Genomic DNA, 21802 nt, shown 5'->3' with positions numbered 1-21802 from the left:
TGTTTCATAAATTTAGAGAAGTTATAAAAATGTTCCAGCCTCAGTTTTCTACCTGTAAAAGGGGACTAATTATAGTAACTACCTGTTAACTTTGCTGTGAAAATGAAACTAATCTATATAAAGCATTTAGCCTAGGGTCATAGTGACAGCTCAATAAATATCAGCCATTTTTCTTATCATCATTACTATTATTAATTTCATTGTTGCAATTATTCATTGTGGAAATGAAAAACAAAATGCTATATAACAGACATGAATTTTACTCTGCAAAGCTGGATGCAAAAATAAAAATGTTACTTTCCTCTGGTTCCTTAAATCAAGTGCTACATGTTTAGAGACTATCTCACTATCTCTTATCTTAGTCATAACTGAGGCTTACCTCTCCGCAAACTGCAAACTATCTCCATAAACCAGGATAGTTCACATTAACTGTGATACACAGAGAGTCTGGGATATCTGTTGAAGAGCAATGTTTCCTTATTCCACACTTTCTATGTCTCCAGTCCTCAAAGGAGGGTGGCTCTATTAGGTCCATGCAAATTTGCCTCATCTCCTTTATTAGCTAGGGTTTTCTAGAGAAACAGAATCGGCAGAAGATATCCTAACATATAAAACTTATAAGTGTCTCATGCAACCATGGGAATGTTGAGTCCAAAATCTATAGGGCAGGTCGCAAGCTGGTAACACTGGTGAAGTTCCACAACGAACTCTCAGGTGAGGCTGGCTGGACAAACATGGGAATGTAAAGGTCCAAGGTCTGTAGAGCAGGCTGTGAAGCTGGCGACTCCAATGAATGGTCTGGATGAACTCCACAGGAGAGGCTTGCCAGCTGAAGCAGGCAGAGGGACTATCTCTTCTGAATCCTCTTTAAATGCCTTTCGGTGATTAGATTAAGTGTCACTCATTGAAGAAGACACTCTTCCCTTAGCTGATTACAAATGCAATCAGCTGTGGATACAGCTGACATAATCATGATTTAAGTCCATGAAATGTCCTCATAGCAACAGACAGGCCAGCACTTGCCTGACCAGATGACTGGGCACCACCACCTGGCCAAGCTGACACATGAACCTGACCATGACACCTCCCAAAGATACAAATTTTAGCATTTACCACCATGGGCCCTGATACTGTTTTTCCTCTTTTCTCCCCCTTCTCCCAAGCCCTGCTTCTCAGGGCATTCCACATGGGAGCCGGGGACTGAGTGCTGGTCTCAACTACTTAATAATTCCATCCCCCTTCTAGTATCTGAGAGGATCCCCCAGACTTCTTTGACATCTAACAACTTCCAGCTCCCTTGCCCCAGGACAATCCTTACTTATCCCACCCAAGTGGCCCTTTGGAAACCTTGGTCTTTCTCATTTCAAGAAGTGCAGAGTCTGTAAGGAAGCAATTTCTTTTTCTTTCTAGGCATCCCATTACACTGGAAATTAAGTGAGCAAGTAAGACAAGTGGAGAAAATAGAATTGGACTGAAGGGAAATTATATGGAGGACAAAACAGCAGGTGAGAAGCCACAGGGAAGCTCTAAGAGAGGTAATAGACAGCTTTAAGTGGTCAAGCCCACATGAATACCGACAAACAATTTTTTATTTCCTACTTAGGCAAATGTTAAATGAGGAACCAGGCACAAGTGTCCCAAATATGAATAACTGCTCCAATGTCTCTAAGTTCTGTGTTCATTTTGCTAGTATAGAAAAGTTGTATCAAACGTTAATTCCCAAAGTATCCCAGACTTCACAGAAAAAAAGTGCTGAGAGTCTATTTCTGAAATACAGTTGCTGTAATACAGGCTAATAAATTCCTTCAGGTTCTAAGATGCTGTGACTAAAACACAAGTTTTGCTCCAACTTTATTTGTGAGGATTATGTTGCTATACCATTGTAGGAAAGAGACTCAGATACTTTCTTGGAAATCAGTCTTGATGGCTAGCCTCAGAGAAAGCAACATATCAAAATTAAACTCATTACCTAATTTCCTTGCACCCTAATTCACTTTTCCTCCAGGATGTCCAATACAGGATGATCCTACATAATAATTAAGATGACGTCTTTGGCTCCACTCTTCTTCAGCCCTAATATCCAACTAAACACTCAGACTCCTCTCATCTACTTCTTCAGTGTTTCTCAAATTCACCTACTCTCTCTATCCCCAATACCATTACCTTAATTTAGGTCACTAAGCTTCCTCTCTTAAATACTTCAGCAGCCACCTAACAGTCTTCAAACTATGACCACACAGCTCTATATAATTAACTTCTGCATACTCCCCCCACTTTTTCTTATGCCATCACCCTCACATTGTATTTCTGTAGACACCTGAGAGTACCATGTATCTCATTTTCAAACCACTACTTACACAGGTTTTGCCAATGACCTTCCCTTTTTCATCTTCCTAATGCCCTCTGACTACTTCCTACTTGTCTTCCAAGGTTTACTTTAAATGTCACCTAGTCAGAGAACCATTTCCTAACTCTCCTAATATTTAATTTAATTATGCTTATCCCCAGCTTATTGTTGGAAATGTTGTGTTTCCCATGCCTGTTTACTGGTCTTTCCTACCCAGCAGTTTTCAAAGTGTGGTCTACGGATCCTTGGGAGTACCAGAGACCCTTTCATGGTATTCATGAACTCAAAACTATTTTCATAATATTACTCAGACATTGTTTACCTTTCTCACTGTATTGACGTTGGCACTGCTGATACAAAAGCAACAGTGGGTAAAAAATACTACTGGTTCATTAGCACAAATCAAAGCACTAGCACCCAGTGTTACTGGTAGCCATTTATTCTTCACTGCCACATGCTCACAGTAAAAGCACTGGTCTAAGGATTCCCTAATGAAACGTAACAATGATTATTTTAATTAAATCTCAGCCCTTGAGTACTGTTCTTTTTCCTAGTCAGTGTGACCGAGGTGAGAAGTGAGAAATACAAAGTGCTTCTGCCACACACAGTCTCACACAACAGTGCTGTACAGTAGGTTGTGTTATGAGCAAACTAGTCACTTTTTTTTTCACATAACATTTCCACGTGGTAAGAATGACCAAGAAACTACCTGATTATTTAGTCATAGGCTTTGGCAAGCATTTCATGGAAAATGAACACAGTGAATCCGTCACTTCAAGGAAAACAACTGCTTGTATTTGTTGACAACATCAAAAATTCAATCTTTAAAATGCAAATTAGAATTTTAGAAAAGTTACATCCTCCCCAATTAGTTTGAAAGCTGCACAATTCCTAAAGATCTTTCTATTGAGATCAATGGTGACATTAGTAAATGTGATTTTCTGATAGAATACAATGACATGTGTCAGCATTTGGAAGTCGGCCTAACTAAATAAACCAATATCTTCCAAATCACCAATGCATTGGTAAAAGAGTCATTGATCTTTGAATCAATGAACTTTAATGTAATAGCAGGAAATGATCATTGATAGAGTTTTAGATTCCACATAGCCACTAAGTTTATAGAACTACCACTTACTGAGCTTTGGTGTAGGATTAAAGAAGACATCTTCCATTTTTCTGAAAATTATTAAAATACTTCTCCTTTTCCAGCTACATGTCTTATACTTGAACCAAAACAGCATCTCAACAGACAGAATGCAAAAGCAGGTAAGAGAACTAAGCTGCCTTCCATAAGTCAGAGATCAAACATGTTTTCAAAAATGTTAAACAATACCACACTTATCATCAAATTAATATTTGCATCAGGAAGTATAATTATTGCTCATAAAAATGCATTATATTAACAGGTAATGAGTTTGTGCTATTTCTAAATGAAGTCATAAATATTTTCAAATTTCTGAGTTTTATTTTTTAGCATGCTAAATAGTAATAGATAAAATTCAAATAAAGGAAGGTTATTTAGAGTCCTCAATAATTTTTAAGAATGTAAAGGGTCCCGATATCAAAACATTTGAGAATTGCTCCTCTTACAATAATCTCTTTGTGGCCAGGAATCTTAAACTGTTGACTATCCAGCTCCTTGTCCCAAGAATGGGCTCAGAAAATATTAAATCAATATATCTCAAATAAATGAAATACAGACATGGAATTTCTCACAGGAGAAGAACTATGTGAAATTCAGAAGTAGGTTTACCACTTTACCTGAGGATAGCTCGCAAGAAACACACAAAACCAAAACAGTCTGTCCTTCTCCACTCTGCTGAAGGCAGACCTTGCCTAGAAATTTGTCTCTAGTTCTAAGTAACCCAAAAGTGTCAGGAGATCCTGAAGAGGTTTTGAAAGAGCCACAAAAAGGATTCAGAGTTAAAATACAACCTCAGTGAAAATGAGATCATTTCATTTCTTGAATGGAATGTAAAGAAGAAACCTAATAATGCTTGCCAAGGAGAAAAAAGGGTTATTCAACAAAGCACGTTGGCCAGCTGCTCTTTGTTTTCATGGAGTCGGGAACAAGAGGAAGCAGCTTAACTGAAACCTTAGGAATTTAGAAGCAAAGAAAATCTGGTGACACTGAGGGTCATTAAGACTTACAGCAGTTGTAGGAGATGCCTACATCCAGGTTTGGACTGACTGAAGACCTCTTCTGCTGAAGAAAGGGGGCAAAATAATGTTTCTGATTGGCTAAATTGGTTACATTCATTCCAAGAGACAGGCCTTTCAGAGGTATACGTTATTCAATTAAAAATTCAGAAAATGCAAAAATCATCATAAAAATATTTCCGCTGTGCCTTTTTATGTAATATGGTTTTCTCTGAACAGACAAAGCATAAAGGGTCAATTGCAAAGCTATATTTAAATAAATTAAATGCTTACCAGTAAACAAAATACTGCCTCTGGTTACAAAGAGATTTTAATCTAATGGCAAGAGGAAAAAAAAGAGAAGGGGATTCAGTGTTATGAAGGGTCAATTGCAAAGCTATATTTAAATAAATTAAATGCTTACCAGTAAACAAAATACTGCCTCTGGTTACAAAGAGATTTTAATCTAATGGCAAGAGGAAAAAAAAGAGAAGGGGATTCAGTGTTATGAATGGTGCAATGGGGTGACATGCCTAGGGCCATCCCAAGGTGGGCACCACTCTGTAGCCTGCTTGGGAAAAAGAGCTTCAGGGCATGGATATGATGCCCAAGCTGCCTGTCCACCCCTTCTCTTCTCCAAAGTCATTCATCACCTTCTCGTGGAAAAGTCTCACTTGCCCACTTCTAAGCATTGTGCTCAGATGTCATCAATAGGAAGTACCTAGAGCCTTGGTTCAGACAAATCACGACCCGCCCCCCCAGCCAGCAGATCAGGCCAAAGTTAAAGTAGAGTAATGCAAAGTTATAATTTGTTTTAAACTCATAGTCTATGCAATTTAATGGCTAAAAACAATGGTGCTGATTGAGAGTGGCAGCAAGAATTATAGTGACTCAAGCTGTGTGTGTGTGTGTACCTGGTTGTGTTTCCTGTTTTTCACTGTTTGTCAAGCTCCTTAAAACACAGTTCAGCAAGAGCTGTTAGTACTTAGAAGAGTCAAAAATGTCAGACTAAGTAGAAAAAAATGAGAACATTGATCTTGACCAACACGTAGATTGGTTGATTGAAAAATTAATTCAGTGATAGAAGCTTTCATTCAGTCAATCTCTAGAATGTGTACCAAATAATTCTTTGACCTTTTCTACTTCCCTTGTTGGTATATTTTCAAGCCTCCGGCACCCAAGTACATATCCCACCTTTTATCTCTTATTCCCACTCCATAAAAAAGCAAGCAAATATCTCACCATTTTCAGTGTGAGAACACTGCCTACATGCTAATTAGCTGCAACAACCCTCAAGTTAAACTTGATTCTTTCTACCTTTCTACATTTAATATTTGTTTCTATTTTCAAACTCAGTATCCTTGAATTGTTTCTGTCAAGCCTTACCTGAGCAGAAAGCAGATGGCTGGGAGATCAGAGAAAAGGAGGGGGAAAGAGCAACGAATTAGGAAAGACATAGGCTTTGGTTGTTTAAAATCTGAACTGAATATCTCCTTACCCTGGATTCCAGTCCACTGGCCTGTGGCATGAATGCTCCCAGGTCACTCAAGGTTCTGGAGCACCAGCTGGGCTCTATGCTCTACCCCTTCAGTTGCTGAGCTCATTCTGACTCCTGAGACAATTTTTCATCTACTGAGAGGAATGCGTAGTTAGGGAGCATTTTTACGTGTACAGCATGTTACACCATCTGTATTTATTTATCCTGTAAATAATTCCTCAGGAAAGTTAAAGGAAAAGTTCTTTGATCCCAAAGGATAAAACTTACCTTAAACCATCAATCTTCATCTACTCTATTGTAATTATGGATTATTTATCCATATCTCATCTCCCTGGCAGCCTGCAGTTAAGACACCCATTGCCAACAAATGAGAGAACATACAAGGTGATTTATCATTATTGCAATTCTTTAGTTCTGTATGTGTTTAAATTCATCCTTTCCAAAATGCTACCTTAGCTATAGTGCTTGATCATGGAAGACTGGGGAACCTGGACTTCATTGGGAGGGAAGTAATCTGTGTTTACCTACAGTTTCCAAAACCACACTCACATGCAAGTCAAATCTCAAAGGGACAAATGATAATGAGAAAACTAAATCAGAAAGGTCAAGTGTTATTTGGTTAAGACAGAAAAAGGAGCTAAAGGGAGTCATTTTTAATATAAGAAATTATAACTTTACAGAAAAGTTAAGTGTATTCCTCTATTGACATTTTATGATATAACTTCATTTGCTACAAGGAGCTTCTACTGCCAATCAGGTTTAATTGGTTTCAACAGAGAAATAAACTGAGCTGCAAAGCAACGAATGCATTTATTTGGGGTCTTAGAATTGCAATTTGGAGAGCACAGATTCAGGTAGCAACCCAAACTGTGTCTAATCTTGGGGCTTCCAAGCAAGGGTTTTTAAAGAAAAGGAAGACTGCATAAATTGCATGTAAAGAATTATGATTAGTGGTTGTTTGGGGCATTCTAAATGTCCTTCAAGGTAGAGAGCTTCCTGATTTCTGTATCTTGCAGTTGTTCCAGGGCATCTAGATGTCTTCAGAAACATTGCTGCTTTTGGTTTTGCACATCTTGGCAGTTCCTGATATCTGGTTGAGACTTGCATAAGTGTAACTTCCTGAATGACCTCCCAAATCCATTTTAAATCTGTTAGTCTTTTTGTTTGATCTCTTTTCTCACAGGGAAGGGAAAAAAATAATAAAACCTGCCTTGAGGCTGGTATCACTACCTTAATAATAAATACCTTCATGAGGGATATCTGCATCAACTGTCACCTCTGATTTACTGCTAATAAAATGCATCTGTGCTGCCCTCTAATGGTGGGCACCTTATAGGTTCAAGGTCACCGGCTTGAGCTGTGAAATCACATTGGAAGGAACACCATCAAGATAGGAAATTCAGAAGACAAACTCTAACACAAACTCACACAATTTTTTCCCCAAGAGAATCCCCAATGTTTAATCAGCACTAGAGCTTTTCTATATTTGTATTTGCCTTGAGAAATTATGAGCTCTCAGAAGCCAATACCATATATTCTTCCATTAATAGATAGTAGGATTCTAAAGATCCTGCCTGAAATTGTAATACAGACGAGACTCACTGAAAACAAAGGAAACTTTTTCCAGACAACAAGCAAGAGCCAGAAAAAATAATTTACATACACACACATGCACGCACACACACACACACATATATACTCATATAAAAGACATATATATATATCTTCCTCCCTCCACCTCCCACCCCAAAGCTGCAGAGTCAAATTCATTAACCTGAATTGCTTAGTCTGTTTTGACAGTTTTCCTTATGCCAGATTATTTATTGCTATTCACATATACAATGCAAGTTTGTCAAAATTAAAACCAGAATCACTACCCAGGATTGCCAGCTTAGCTTCAGTTCGCCTACTTTCAGACCTATGCTTTTATAGACCCCAAAGGCCTGAAGGAAATGAGAGAACAGATCCTGGCTTGGATGTGTTTGGCACATTTTTTTGGCCTAGGGGCTTGACCTTCAATTACCCTTGAAGTTTGACAGGAAAAAGAATCAGCGTATAATTATAGGCGAGTGAAAATAGGAAGGCTTCTTCCTCACAGCCAGGGAAGACCTGCATCTAAACTAGCTGATCAAGTCACATAAATATTAATAACACTGTTTAAAGTAGCATGTGATTCCACTGGCCACGCCTCAGCCAAAGCCGCCTCTATAGCCCAGCTGCTAGTTGCTGTCTCTGAGATCCATTTATAAATAATTGAAGTGTTTAGTGTGAAATTACCGCCCTGCATATGAAAGAGATCATTGTGTGAGTGCCCATCAGATGGGGAATCCCAAATTAGTGTTAGGTTGAAAAGATGGGTTAGTCCTATCAGTGTGCACGCTTGCCTGTAGACCGGCAATTTCACGCAGGCGGAAGGGAGAGGAGAAGGCTGCTCAATTGTTCCTGCATCTTCTCCAAGCGAGTGATCTAGGTCAAAGCACAGACTTAAACCCTAAGCTCCCGAACCTTCTTCTAACTGGGAAAACGTGAGAATAGTAAAGGGAAAAACAAAATATCAGAGTGTGACAGCATTGCTACCACAGCAACACAGGAATGTGTTTTGAATAATTAAAGAAAAAATCAACTTACACACAAACAGAATTTTCAGGGACATTATTCTAATGGACACGAAGGGGGGTAAAATTGGGTAAGTAGTAGGGGAAAGAAGAAAAGTATTCAATTACCTCATTCCAAAAATAATGGTTTCTGGGGGGAAATCCACATAACAAACTTTATATTAGACTATGCAGCAGTTTTTTCTTCAATAATCTTATTCAGGAGTGTAAGAACCACCAATGTATATCTGGCTGGCAAATGCCAAATCCAGATTGAAGGAGTTTCAGCTTTACAAATTACAAAATATCTTCCCTCTCTTATCTCCCTAAAACATACTACATTAACTCTGAAGGAAAGTCTGAGTCCTAATTCATTAACAAACAGTTCCTTACAAATATTTATTAAAAAGATGCTGATAAAACTAATTTGAAGAGGTTGGCAAGGGATTAAAAATATAAACTATTATATTTCACCATTTTTACATTTCCTGAGGTAACTCATTCTTTAAAGTAATATATATATACACACATATATATATATGTATATGTATATATTGCTTCAAAAGCACTTACATTTTTCCAACAATTATTCATTGAGAATCTTCCCTGCTTAAAAGTATGGTGACAGAATCTGTATGGGGTTCAGTGATTTATAAAGCAGGATCTTTGCCCTCAAAGGACATATAAAATCCAGAGAAGTTCCAGCGCAATAAATCCACATTCCTATATTGATTTTTGGATCATATCTAATTCAAAAGATTTCTAGACAACTTTCCCCTACACTGTCTATTCAATTTCTACTGAATCATAAATAGGGAAAATGCAGTAGAAAACCTCGATATAAAATATTGCTATAAGGAGAGGGAAACCACTAATGATAAAAAGACTAAACTCACCAACTCCAGGAGCTTTACATTAAGATTACATTTGCTTAACTTGGAAGAACCATTTATGGCTTCTCAGAACAGCAGGTTAATTCAAAGAAGGATGAGCTAGAGTTCAATTGTTCATTTAACCTCCAGGGCCCATGTTATCAAGGGAGAGACTTCTAACCTAACTAGGACACGAAATTAGAGAAAATGAGAAAGGATAGCCAAGGCATATTTCTGATATATTCAAAAGTCTGTATTACCTGAAACTACTAAAATAGGCTGGTGCTGAGACAGCTGCTAAAATTGAAGCAAATCTCATTTGCATCATCAGCTCACGTACTTTACTTTCAGCTGAGCTCAGTCACTGAGCTAAACATTTGTGCTACCCAGCCCTTCCATCGGTGTATTCAGCAGACTATTTAGCTGACACATTTCTAGGTTTCTGCACGTCCTATGTCCCACAGAAAACCTTGGGGGTGGCACACACTCTCTTTTTTCAGATTCAGCTTCCCTTGAGAATGTGAGCTGCATCTTTGGTGGCATAATGTGGGAGGTGAGGGTGTTATATCCTCATAGACAGCTGTTCTGTACTTAGATAAATGTTATATCTGTCAACGGTGTTGGCAGGGTAGAGGGAGAAACCTGGAAAATTATGGGAAGCAAAAACTAGACAATAGAGAAAGCATTTGTCTATCCATTGGTTTTTATTTCCTCCATTAATTCTGGAATGTTGCCCTGTGATCTACTGATCATTTTTTCTATCCAGGGTCTCATAACATACTTATTTCTGGGATCTGGCTCTGGTTCCTGAATGGATCCTACTGCTGTGTCTACAGATGCTATAGAGGTGGCCACCTCTCACAGCAAGACAATTTCCATGGAACTGTTGCCACACTGGCGGACAGACCTGTGTGTATTAGTGCACAGAATCCAGCTACCCCGTCAATCCAGTCCCTCCTCCTCTTTTGCTACACTGGTTCAAAGAAAATAAAGCCATATTTGAGAATGAAAACACTGGAAGGATCCAAACCCCCTCTGATCATGGACTCTCACGGGCCAGTCAAGGAAATTCCTTAGAACACAAAACTATGAAGGTGATCTGACAACAAAATACCACCCCGCTGATTCAACTGTCTGACGGTTCTCTTCACTCTTTCTTTATATTGAAACAACATGGTTGGGTGGAAACGGAAGAGTTCTCAGATTATGAATACTCATTCTGGCTTTAGAGAGCCAACAACCAACCTGTTGTTGAAGCATCACCATGTGGCCCCTACAAATCTCCTTGTTCCTTTAAAGTGCCAATAGATGGTAGGAAAGTGATAGGTAAACACTTGTGTGCCCCTTGGAAAGTCTGGTGATCCAAACAACATCCAATCAGGTGCCAGAGTTCATCTAAATGCCCTTTCATCTAATAATCATTTTAATACGTCTGACTCTCCATTACCCTCTAAGATCTTCTGAGAACAGGAAATATGTCATCCATTTTTATTCATCCAGCTGTTAAAACATGGTGCCGGGTACTTGGTAGCTTCTGTATAAGTGTTTACAGAATAGAACTAATACCAAAGTTTCTGTATTAATTAGGTGCCTGCCACAAATCATAGGGATACAGTAATCAACACCGATCTAGAAACTTTTGCTCCTGTGCCCTTAACAACTGAAAAGCAATAAAATATTATAGTTCCGTTGGTCTAGCAAAGGAAGTCTTCATGTATGAATACAGACACATGAAGTAAAATTAACTGAGAGGACTGGTTTTAGTTCGATTAGAAAGTGACTTTAAAACCCCAATTAAAAGATGAAGCCCCACGTAATAAATGATCAGAACCTTAATTTTTGTGTTGCCTGACATTTATCCCATTGAATTAACAACCTTAAATATAGCCTGCTAAAATTTCTTCTCATCCAGAGAAGATATTTTTATAGTTTTCGCTTAATGGAAAAGGAAGACCTATACTTCTGGAAAATATCATTCTGGGAGAGGTGGGGAGATAAAATTTTAAGTTGAGTTCATTTGGTTCCAAAATGCATAGCTGCAAAGTATCTCAGCTCTGAAATTCACAAGGTTATTAGATTACATACCAAGGGTGATATATGCCCTTAGGAAGAACTGAGATCCTCTGGCTGTATATGAACTCAGCCTCGGGAGAGTCTAAGGAAGTCAAAATACAGAAAATCTTTAAAAATAAGTGAAATTCATGGGTTTGTTATGAATACAGAAAGATGGGCAGCACGTTACAACCCCATAAACCTTTAAACATGAAATCCACACAGCAAAAGATTTGTATTGGAATTCAAAAAGCTATTACCCTTGAAAATATTCTGTAAACATCAAAGCATCAGGAATCTCTATGATATTATTAGTGTTTAAAATGTGTGAATGATATACATCTTTTACTTTTTCACGTTGAACCTAATAGTAAAAAATACCAAATAAAAAAAATAGCAAATTACTTAAATATCTGAGTCTTGGTTTCCTCATCTGTAAATAAAAGATAATAATATTTACCTTTAAGTTTGTTGTGACTCAAACGAGTCTACCATTGTCTCAGCAACATTACAGGCTTCAGGAGATGTAACTTCTGCTCACTGGCCTTCTGTTATTAAAATGCAAAGATACATAATTTCAAAACTTTTAAGAGCAGGAAAAAACTCTTACAGCTTAAAAAATACAGAGAATTTCATATTATATATAGCAACTATGAGCAATAAATCTACAAGAAACCCGTGTTCTCCCTTTATGCCTTCTCCATATTGACATTAATTTAAATGCCACAACAAACCGGGAGAATAAAGACTGTACAGAAAACAGACAGACAAAAGGAACAAGAGAGTAAAAAATAAACATAGAACAAAGTGACCAGATTTGGCCACAGGGAAAGAGGAAAAAAAAATAATGTTAAGTTTCTTTTTGTATATGTAATGTCTCATGTGTTTCTTGATAGTTAAATTGAAAGCTTGGCCAATTTGTATAGAATGTGCATGAACTAAAGCCTCTTGTTGTCCATTTATGCAACTCCAAAAATAAGCAATTTAATTCAAACTGTCTGTCTTCAGAGCCACTATAGATTTCAAAGAACCAGGTTAGGAACATGCAACGAATTGCACACATTGTGGTTTAGAAAAGGACAGATTTAACCCATGGAATCGACAGTGAAAGAACTGTGTTGGCTTAGTTCAGTTAAATTTATTCAACTTATATATGCATCAAACTAAACACTAATATTTGAGGGATAGGGCAGTTGATCGTCGGGCATGGCCAATGTTTAAGCTAGTTTGCTACTCTTCAGCCATAACTGAAGAAGGAACTTAATATTTAATTCAACATGTGATTATTTAATGTCTACTGTAGGCAAGGCCCTGTAATGAGTTATTTTATGCACTTTATCTCTTCATTCTGCTTTATTCATTATATGATTAGTTATTACTCTTTTAAAATGCTTAGATTCAGATTAATTTAAAATCTAATTTGTCCTACTTGAGATTGGGGTTTAGACCCTCAGTCGATTAAGTCCACATTGAGAAGCAATAGAATTTTAAAACAGCTTCTAACATGCAAAAGAAACAGCCTCTGTAACCCAGATAATTTAAGAGCAATTATTTTTTTTAGTTACATAAAGAGACATTCTCAGACCTCTAATTGCTCCAAATTTATCTGCTAAAAAGTCATTATGTTCCATTTTTAACCCCTCTCTGACATCAGGAGCTAATGTTATAACTGAACTGTGTCATCATTGATCTCAATTCGAGACCATTAGAAGAGCCGGGTTTTGCCTCTCACTGCAATTGAGCCATTTTCTTCCTAATCGCTCCAGTGCCTGCAGACATGCACTGTGTAACCAAGAAAGAGTTGTTTAAAGCACAGCTAGATACAGTGGCACACATTGCCTAGTGGACCATTATTTGCTATTTTCACATATTTAGAGTCAAGATAAAAATGCAGACATCTCTATTTTTAAAGTTTCTCTTCCAATTTCCTGCCCCCCACCCCCCATCCCTACTTTCCCTCCAAAGGTCTTTTATGGTCACTTAGTTTGCCTCCTCATCTTTATAATGGGAGAAAAGAATCAAAAGAATCTGAGATCTGTCCCCACTGCTGATGTAAAATTCATTAAATGAAGTCTTGTTCTTAAGGGATATGAAACAAAAATGAGAAAGAAGTATATACACAAGCAAATATACAGAATAATTGTGTTCGGGCTATAGAATTAGGACTATGCATTCATACAGTTGTAATATACTCTAAAATTTGCTATAAACTTGAGCTAAATCTTCACTTCAGTCATAACCTCGATGTGACAAAAAATGGAATGCTTAATTCAGTGAACTTTAAATTGATCAGATTGTTGGATTTCACTGTCTAATTTAGGAATCTCAATTGTTTTGTTGTTTAGCGAAAGCATACGTCTTGCGTCACGTAAGCTTCAGAAAATCTTTGCAATTAAATCTGAAAACGAAAAGCATTTTTAACTCAAAAGCTGCTTCAGCTTTTATCAAGACCCATCTCTCCCTCTACCATAAAAATTTTGTAGAGTAAAACTCTGCACCAGAACTATGTACCTTGCAATTGAAATGGTGTGAGGGAAGGTATCAAAACCACGGATCTTCAATCTTAGCTCCACCATTACTGGCTCATGCTTCTCTTAGTCCTTCAAAGTTCCAGTCACTTCATTGTATAAGAGGGATCTGAAATAAATGGATTCAATGACCCCTCTGATTATGAAATTTCTAAGATTCTTAAGAAATAGAAAGGTATACATAGTCATGTTTAGTTTATCTTTAGTTAATTTAGCAATGGACCAGTCCAGGATAATCACAACTATCTGATTGTTTTGAAGGAGGTTAAGCTCAGATGCAAATACTTCTACAATAGCATAGAATCAAATGTTTACAAGACACAAAAAAGAGTCTACTTATATAACAGTTTTCTTTCTGCCTTATATATATAGACAATTAAAAAAAGGAAAAAGAAAAGCATGTTGGGTCAAAATATCTTAGCTATTGGCGCCATTCAACTCTATAATGACACTTTATTGAGTTATTTAAATATCTATAATGGAAATTCTCTTAAATGCCTAATAGCTGAATGTTCAATTCATCATTATTCTGTCTGTCTTCTAGAAAAATTGATCAAGTATGAAACTCTGAAGGGCCATAGCAAGGAATGATAACCCCATGTGAATTGTACTGAAATCACAATTCCTTACATTCTCACCTTTTTAAAAAATAAGGAATTCAAACGGAAACATCTTGAGAGGGCATCTATCTGTAAAGTCCTATTTTGCTTTCATGAAAAACTTAAATGTGAGTTTTGTAAATGCAAGTAGAAATATTAAAGGTGCTGAATAGATTCACAGAGCAGATTGATATTTTTTTCATGCAATAATGTTAATGCGCTGTGCCCTCTGCAGTGGTACCATAATTAAAACTGTTGGCATTTCCATTTTAAACCTCATCATAAAAAAATCCCTCTAAGCAATAATGTGTCATTCCAAGACTCAAATCAGCAGTCTCCACTATTTAGGAACAATATTTGAGAAAGTTCTAGCGGGGGGTCAAGTTCTAATAAGGTAAAACATTTAGCAGAATTTTTTCTTTATTTCACCCTAGATACTTATTTGCCCTCAGAAGCAAATTTCAGACTAATGTGTGATGTTTATAATTAGAAAAGACACATAGCAAGAGAGCTGCATTCAAGCTTCAGTTGAGAGAGAAAGTGGAGTTTATTATATACTGGTGTATCCACTTTTGTTGTGCCTGGAGCTTAAATCCCTGGGAGGGATACATTTAAGTAAAAAAGACAAAATTAGAAATGAAAGCAAGTATTCAGAGTAGAATAAAGAAATCATAAACTACAAAGTTCGAAAGGCTGACAAATACCACAAACATCATAAAATCAGAACTATACCAAAACACTTTAAAATTATGTCTGTTTCATCTCTATAACACTTTTTTCTTACGTATTTTGTCTGCATACTCTTTGATCATGTATTTATATGACAAAAGCTTTGGAATATAATTTATCATGAAGAGAATTCACTTAGTTTTTCATCTACAATCAGAGGATGGCAAATGTTTTCTATAAAGAGCCAGATAGTATGTATTTTAAGCTGTGTGGGCCATATAGTCTCTGTCACAACTACCCGTCCCTGCCATTGCAGCACAAAAACAGTCATAGACAGCACACAGATGACCGAGATTGGCTGTGTCCCAATAAAACGTTATTTATAGACACTGAAATTGGAATTTCATAAAATTATCATGTTATAAAATATGCTTTCTTTTTCAATCATTCAAAAATGTAAAAGCCATTGGCTCACGGGCTGTATAAAAACATGGACTATAGTTTGCTGGCCTTTGTTATATCATGGTAAAGAGAAATTTGGTTTCTATTACTGATAGTTCTAAAAATTCCTTTCAACTTCTCAACCCATAGTTAAGAAGTTGCATATTACTATGTGATGTTATTAAGAATTACTGATTGTACATGTAGATTGGAATGATTTCTAATTGTTTTGTTAATTCTTTTTTTAATTAATAAAAAAAAAAAAAAAATTAAGGGAGAAGCCAACACAACAAGTAAACTCATTGCCCTCCCCCTGTCTACGTGGGACATGACTCCCAGGGGTGTGGACCTTCCTGGCAACGTGGGACTGAAATCCTAGAATGAGCTGGGACTCAGCACCTAGGGATTGAGAAAAACCTTTTCGACCAAAAGGGGAAAGAGTGAAATGAGACAAAATAAAGTGTCAATGGCTGAGAGATTCCAGAGTCAAAAGGTTATCCTGGAGGTTATTCTTACACATTAAACAGATATCACCTTTTTAGTTAAGGTGTAACGGAGAGGCTGGAGGGAATGCCTGAAAATGTAGAGCTGTGTTCCAGGAGCCACATTTCTTGAAGATGATTGTATAACCACAGAGCTTTTGCAATGTGACTGAGTGATTGTGAAAACCTTGTGTCTGACGCTCCTTTTATCTACCTTGTCAACAGACGAGTAGAACATTTGGAATAAAAATTAAATAATGGGGGAACAATAAAAAATAAATTTAGATTGAAATGCTAGTGATCAATGAAAGGGAGGGGTAAGGGGTAAGGTATGAATGAATTTTTTTCTGTATTCTTTTTATTTCTTTTTCTGAATTGATGCAAATGTTCTAAGAAATTATCATAATGATGAATATGCAACTATGTGATGATATTGTGAATTATTGATTATATATGTAGAATGGAATGATCATAAGTTGTTTGTGTTTGTTGCTATATATTTTTTTTTAATTTAAAAATCAAAAAATTAAATTAAATTTTAAAAAATTAAAAAAAAAAAAAAAAGAAGTTGCATATTTTATAACAGTTTTCACATTTGGGGAAATACTAACAATTCCTTTCACGTTATGAGTATTTCAAGGTGTTTTTTTTTTCTGCAATGATTAATTTTAAGAGTTCTTTGAATCAATGACACTCATTAACAGTGTGTCATTGATAAACTCAATGTAGAGGCATAACACAAATCTTATTTTTTGTTATCAGTATTTTGTGTTCAATACCAAGAAATTTAAATATTGTACCCATGTGATCATATGATCCAATGTAAGAACCTATTCTTTACTTCTATTAGAATTTATCACTCCCTCTTAATTAACTTCTGCTTTTGCTGTGCTCTGGAAAAAAAAAATGGCTATAATTATCTTCTCAATGTTAGCATAAATTTTATTGATTTTATTAATCACTTTCATCATATTTTTTTCACACTTATATATTTTTTAATCTGAAATAACTCTAAAGAAGACAAAAGAAGTGACCCATCATATACATCTAAGGCAAGAGCCTAATTTCTAATTTCTCATTTGTTTCATTGAAACATACCAAAGCCTGTTTCCAAACTGCTCTGCAGCTTTGTGTCAAGGTGCCAGGTGAATTGGCACAGCAGGCAGGAAGAGCAGACTAGGAAGCTATTCCAATGGTAGGACAATTAAGCAAACACTTAACTGTACATGGAAGGGACTGAAAGCCATGCCACATGTCTCATCAAACCCAACAAAACATATTTCCAACTCAATTAGGCCTTAATCACAAATGCCCATAGTCAGCATTTGACTGACTATGGAAGGGTGATGGAAAGAAAGACTGCAAAGAGACAACAAATTTTACAAACCATACAATCATGCCAAAATTTTGGAAGAGCCTCTTCAGGGACTTTGGTGGTGTTTGCCAAACAGTCCCCAGAAGCAACACCTACTCCATTCTTCTCCACAAATAGCCAGAGTAGGACATTAAATATGTAGTCTCAAAGACAGCTAGCAAGAACGCATATAACTCAGCCTACAAACTGCATAAAAGGTAATTTTTTAACACGAAGTACAGAAATCATTCAATGGTTTTGAAAAGGAACAAATTAAAAAAGTCATCGCTGAGATTTTGAATGCGATGTGCATACTTGGGACATTTCATTCCATAAAGCTTAAGCAGAAAATTTTATATCACAATCACACATCATAATTACAGAGTCTAATTTAATTATGTGATTGTACATATGTATTTACTGTAGGAACTATAACAAATAAACAGTAATTAAGCAGCATAACAAAATAAAAAGCTTCATTTTGGAAGGAGAACAAGAAATTCATGAAGGCTCTTGCATGGTAAAAGAACTTTAAAAAGGTCAATTACAACCTTACAAAATAGCAGAGACTACTCTGATTTAATACACAATTACAGTCGACTCATTGCCTTTCTTTACTATACTAGTTCAAGTAAGGGAAAGAATTATAGAAGGGCAATTTCAGGTTTCAGTATAGTCATAGCTTAGAAAACAACCACCGAGCTGCTACAGATTTCCATATGATTTCCTTATTTCCTTCGTATAAATAGACTCATCTGAGGGTTAATTAATCTGCAGTTCTAACATCTCTCTGGGTCCTTTTCCCTGAGCTTCTTTTAGCCTTAGGGCCCTCCTTTACATTTCTGGTTCTAAATTGTACAAGGTTTTGAGTGTCTATCGTCTTCCAAATATAAACCTAATAGCTTTTTACAGCAGTGTTATTATCCACGTAAAGGATAATTAGCTCCAAGAAATTACTTTTTTTTTTTTTTTTAAGATTTAGACACTACAGCAACAGTATAGGTACACCAAAAACGTATTTTCCATCCTATTAAACTAAATACTGTATTTAATTTTAAAATATATGCCCACAGATTTGCCTGGCTTTGAAAAAATCAAATACAACATGAGATAAGAATTTTTTAATGGATAGTTTAGAATAGAAATATTCGTTGTATTGCAGAACAGTTTGTTCATAATATTCTTTATTGGGGTCTTTAAATTACAAGCTAGCCTACAGCACTTATAATATGGTTAACTTTTAAATTTTAATTTATGCACAGTGTAATAATGAAACTGATAGTCTTTTTCTTCCTCATGCCTTTACCATGCATCCTACCAGTGTATACTTTTTCCTTGAAGCAATTAATGTTCATATTAGGAACATGACTTTAATTGAGAAACCAAGGTAATATTTTCACAATTACATCCCCCATAAAACATATCTATCCATCCTAATGATGCAAAAGAGTTAATTTCTATGTGTACTTCCAATAATAAGCAGCAGACAATTTACAAACACTTTGATGCTTTGGAGAATATGTTTGGAGAAAATGCTTAATTAGGCAATGGTGTGAATTTTGACATCTTTCCTCATGGTTCATTGAATACTCTCTTGCCGACATATCTTCAACAGTTTGAAGAACTGAAAATCTTATTTTCCCAATATTAAAAACAGTATGATAAGGTCACAATATGGGGAGAAATATATTTTAAATTTTTATTTATTTGTTACAAAACGTAATTTTGCTCATAATTCAAAATTATCTAATAGCACCGAAACTTGAAATTTGCCCTAAAATATACCACACTCACAGAATATGTTGGACATGTGATAGATAAAAACAACTTTGAATCAAAGAGATCCCCATTTAGTTTGAAACAAGCTTGGAACATAAAACATCTTGCTTCTGGAAGTCTGAAATAGAATCTGCAGTACTTTGATTGGAAAAGTCAAAGTCTTGTTTGGGCACAGGGACATCAGTGACCCTCACTGAGGTCTTCTCCCATTCCTATAAATGCTGCTGTGTTTTAATAAATTAAATTATCAATCTGCACCTTGACAATACTCTTTTCCTCTCCTATCTTTCAATCAAACAATGAAAAATATGGGGGTAAAATATAATTTAATAATGCTAATTATTTTTTCTATCACTGAAATGAAGTTCATTTCACAAGTCAGTCTTTTTGGGTCCTGGGTGTTATAGAGATAATGATCATATTACGGAATAGTTCAATGAATAAAATGCAAATTCTCAGCATTTAGATAATTTATATATCTAGTACCATACTCCTCCACATTCACCTTTGAAATACATTTTCCCTATTTTGGATCTATGCTTATAAGATTCATAAAAACAGATGCATAATTAAGCTGCACTTGGCAAAACAGAGTTCCTAATCTTCCACCGTGACCCTCCCTCTCTCTCTCCCACATCGGGTGGTCTTGACATATCTAGCCTGATACTGTTCTGTCATTTCCTTTATACAATAAACCACAAACACCCAACAAAACACCCAATACTTAATCTGCCAATGGTATAAATATACCTAACTTCATTTTCTGGTGTGGGCTTAGTATTTTGTACACTGCTAAGTATGCTTAGCAGTGTACAAAATCCCTGTCGCCATGGAGCTTATAGTCTAGAGAGGAGAGAGAGAGAGAAAACAGACAAAGACATATATAGCCATATAGATATACATATAGTAGGTTTATAAATATATTTAGTATGTTAAATGGAAATAAGTCCTGTGGACAAAATAAATAGGGAGACAGGAAAGACACGTGGTTGTGACACAGAAGCCTCTATGAGTGGATGCCATAGGAACAGAAGGAAATGAGGGAAGTGGTTAGATTTGGATTTTCAATTTATTTTGAAGATAGAGAAGATAAGATTTGACACTAGGTAGATATGGACTAGGAGAGAAAGAAAAATATTACAGATGACAACAAAGCTTTTGACCTAAGCAACAGAAAGGGTGAGGTTCCCATGTATTGAGCTGGTCATTATTGTGTGAAATAGGTTATTACTTGCACTCCATTTTAAAGATGAAGAAACACAGGCTCCCACTTCTTGCAGGCTTGCCAGAGGTGACACAGCTTGCCCATGGAGGAAGGCAGTTATGAACCAGTTCCATAAAACTCTGGAGGCTGCACGCACAATCATAAAGGCAGCTGCAAGATCCCGAAGCTCCCCGCTTGCTTTGAATTCAGTTCTGAGATATTCATCAAGGCAGCTCTGGATGGTCACAGAGGAGAGCAGAATGGGAGTCATGGCATCACGGGCAGGGGCTCTGAGAGCACCACAGAGCACCGCTCTGTCAGTCTATTGCTATCACGCCGCACCCAAACACAGCAAGGAGACCTGCCTGTTCCCTTGGCCTGACATTTCAGAGATTCCTGCTACTCATTTCTATCTATATATAGGCAGGTCCAGCCCCAGGCAGGTGCAGGAGGCAGAACAAATCTCAGCGCCTCTCCTCCATGCCGCCATCCTCTAGCATATGGCATGTGGGTGGAATTAGGTTAAAAAGAACATCAAGGACAACCTTGGAGGAAAAAATGAAATCATCACCAAAAGGAAACATGTGGTGGAATAAAGGGAGAGTACTAGATGATAAAGAAGGTGTTGCAGTGCTGATTATATGTACAAGGAATCTGCAGCTGACCATCTGTCTATTGTTTTTCCAAAGTTTCTACATAGACTATTAAGTTTCAGGCTGTGCAAAGAGAAAAAAAGAGCACATTTACTGACTGTCTGCTCTGACTGGACTGCACATTGTCGCATCATGTGGCATTCTGATTAGTATACCAGTTTTACAGATGGGGTCACTCCAGCTGAGACTTGAGCTTAACGCTGCTGTACAAGGCCAAACTGTAAGCTCCATGAAGGCAGGGCCCATGCCTGCCGTGTTCACATCACATCCCTAATACCTCACACAGCGTCTGCCGTTGGGGGTGGTAAACTTGTAACTTATTAAATTCCCCTTTATAAAAGTTGCTCCATTTCTGGTAATATCACATTCCAGCAGCTTGCAAGCTAACACGGATGTCTTAGATTCCCAGGGCTGCCTCTGAACTAGCAGCAGTGGCTGTGGCTGCAGGCCTGGGCCTGCAGGAGAACCAGCAGGGACATCCTCCAGTTTGATCACTTCCACAAAAAAGGATCTAAGGTTGGGAAAAAGAGGAGAGCGGCCAGACTCTCCTAGACACCTGCTTCTTACCCATTCTAAAAATTTGCATAG

At 36.8% G+C, this 21802-nt stretch overlaps 1 long non-coding RNA gene across 2 annotated transcripts in view; it reads right to left on the bottom strand.

The window, feature by feature from the left end:
* The window catches only part of LOC143662657 (uncharacterized), a 129558-nt gene that overhangs the window by 20784 nt on the left and 86972 nt on the right, over positions 1–21802 (bottom strand). Inside the window, exons 2-4 of one of the 2 annotated variants that reach the window (XR_013165524.1) lie at positions 14017–14142; positions 11966–12053; positions 5898–6118 (exon numbers count right to left, since the gene is read on the bottom strand). This is a non-coding gene — a long non-coding RNA (uncharacterized LOC143662657). Of the gene's footprint in view, positions 1–5897; positions 6119–11965; positions 12054–14016; positions 14143–21802 lie in introns of those variants that run through there. The other variant, XR_013165523.1, reaches the window with a different exon arrangement.

This window comes from Tamandua tetradactyla, chromosome 18, assembly GCF_023851605.1.
Source record: "Tamandua tetradactyla isolate mTamTet1 chromosome 18, mTamTet1.pri, whole genome shotgun sequence".
In the NCBI taxonomy this organism is placed as follows: Eukaryota; Metazoa; Chordata; class Mammalia; order Pilosa; family Myrmecophagidae; genus Tamandua; species Tamandua tetradactyla.
Note: the sequence above shows the minus strand (reverse complement) of the source record. Positions and strands in the feature narration are given on the sequence as shown.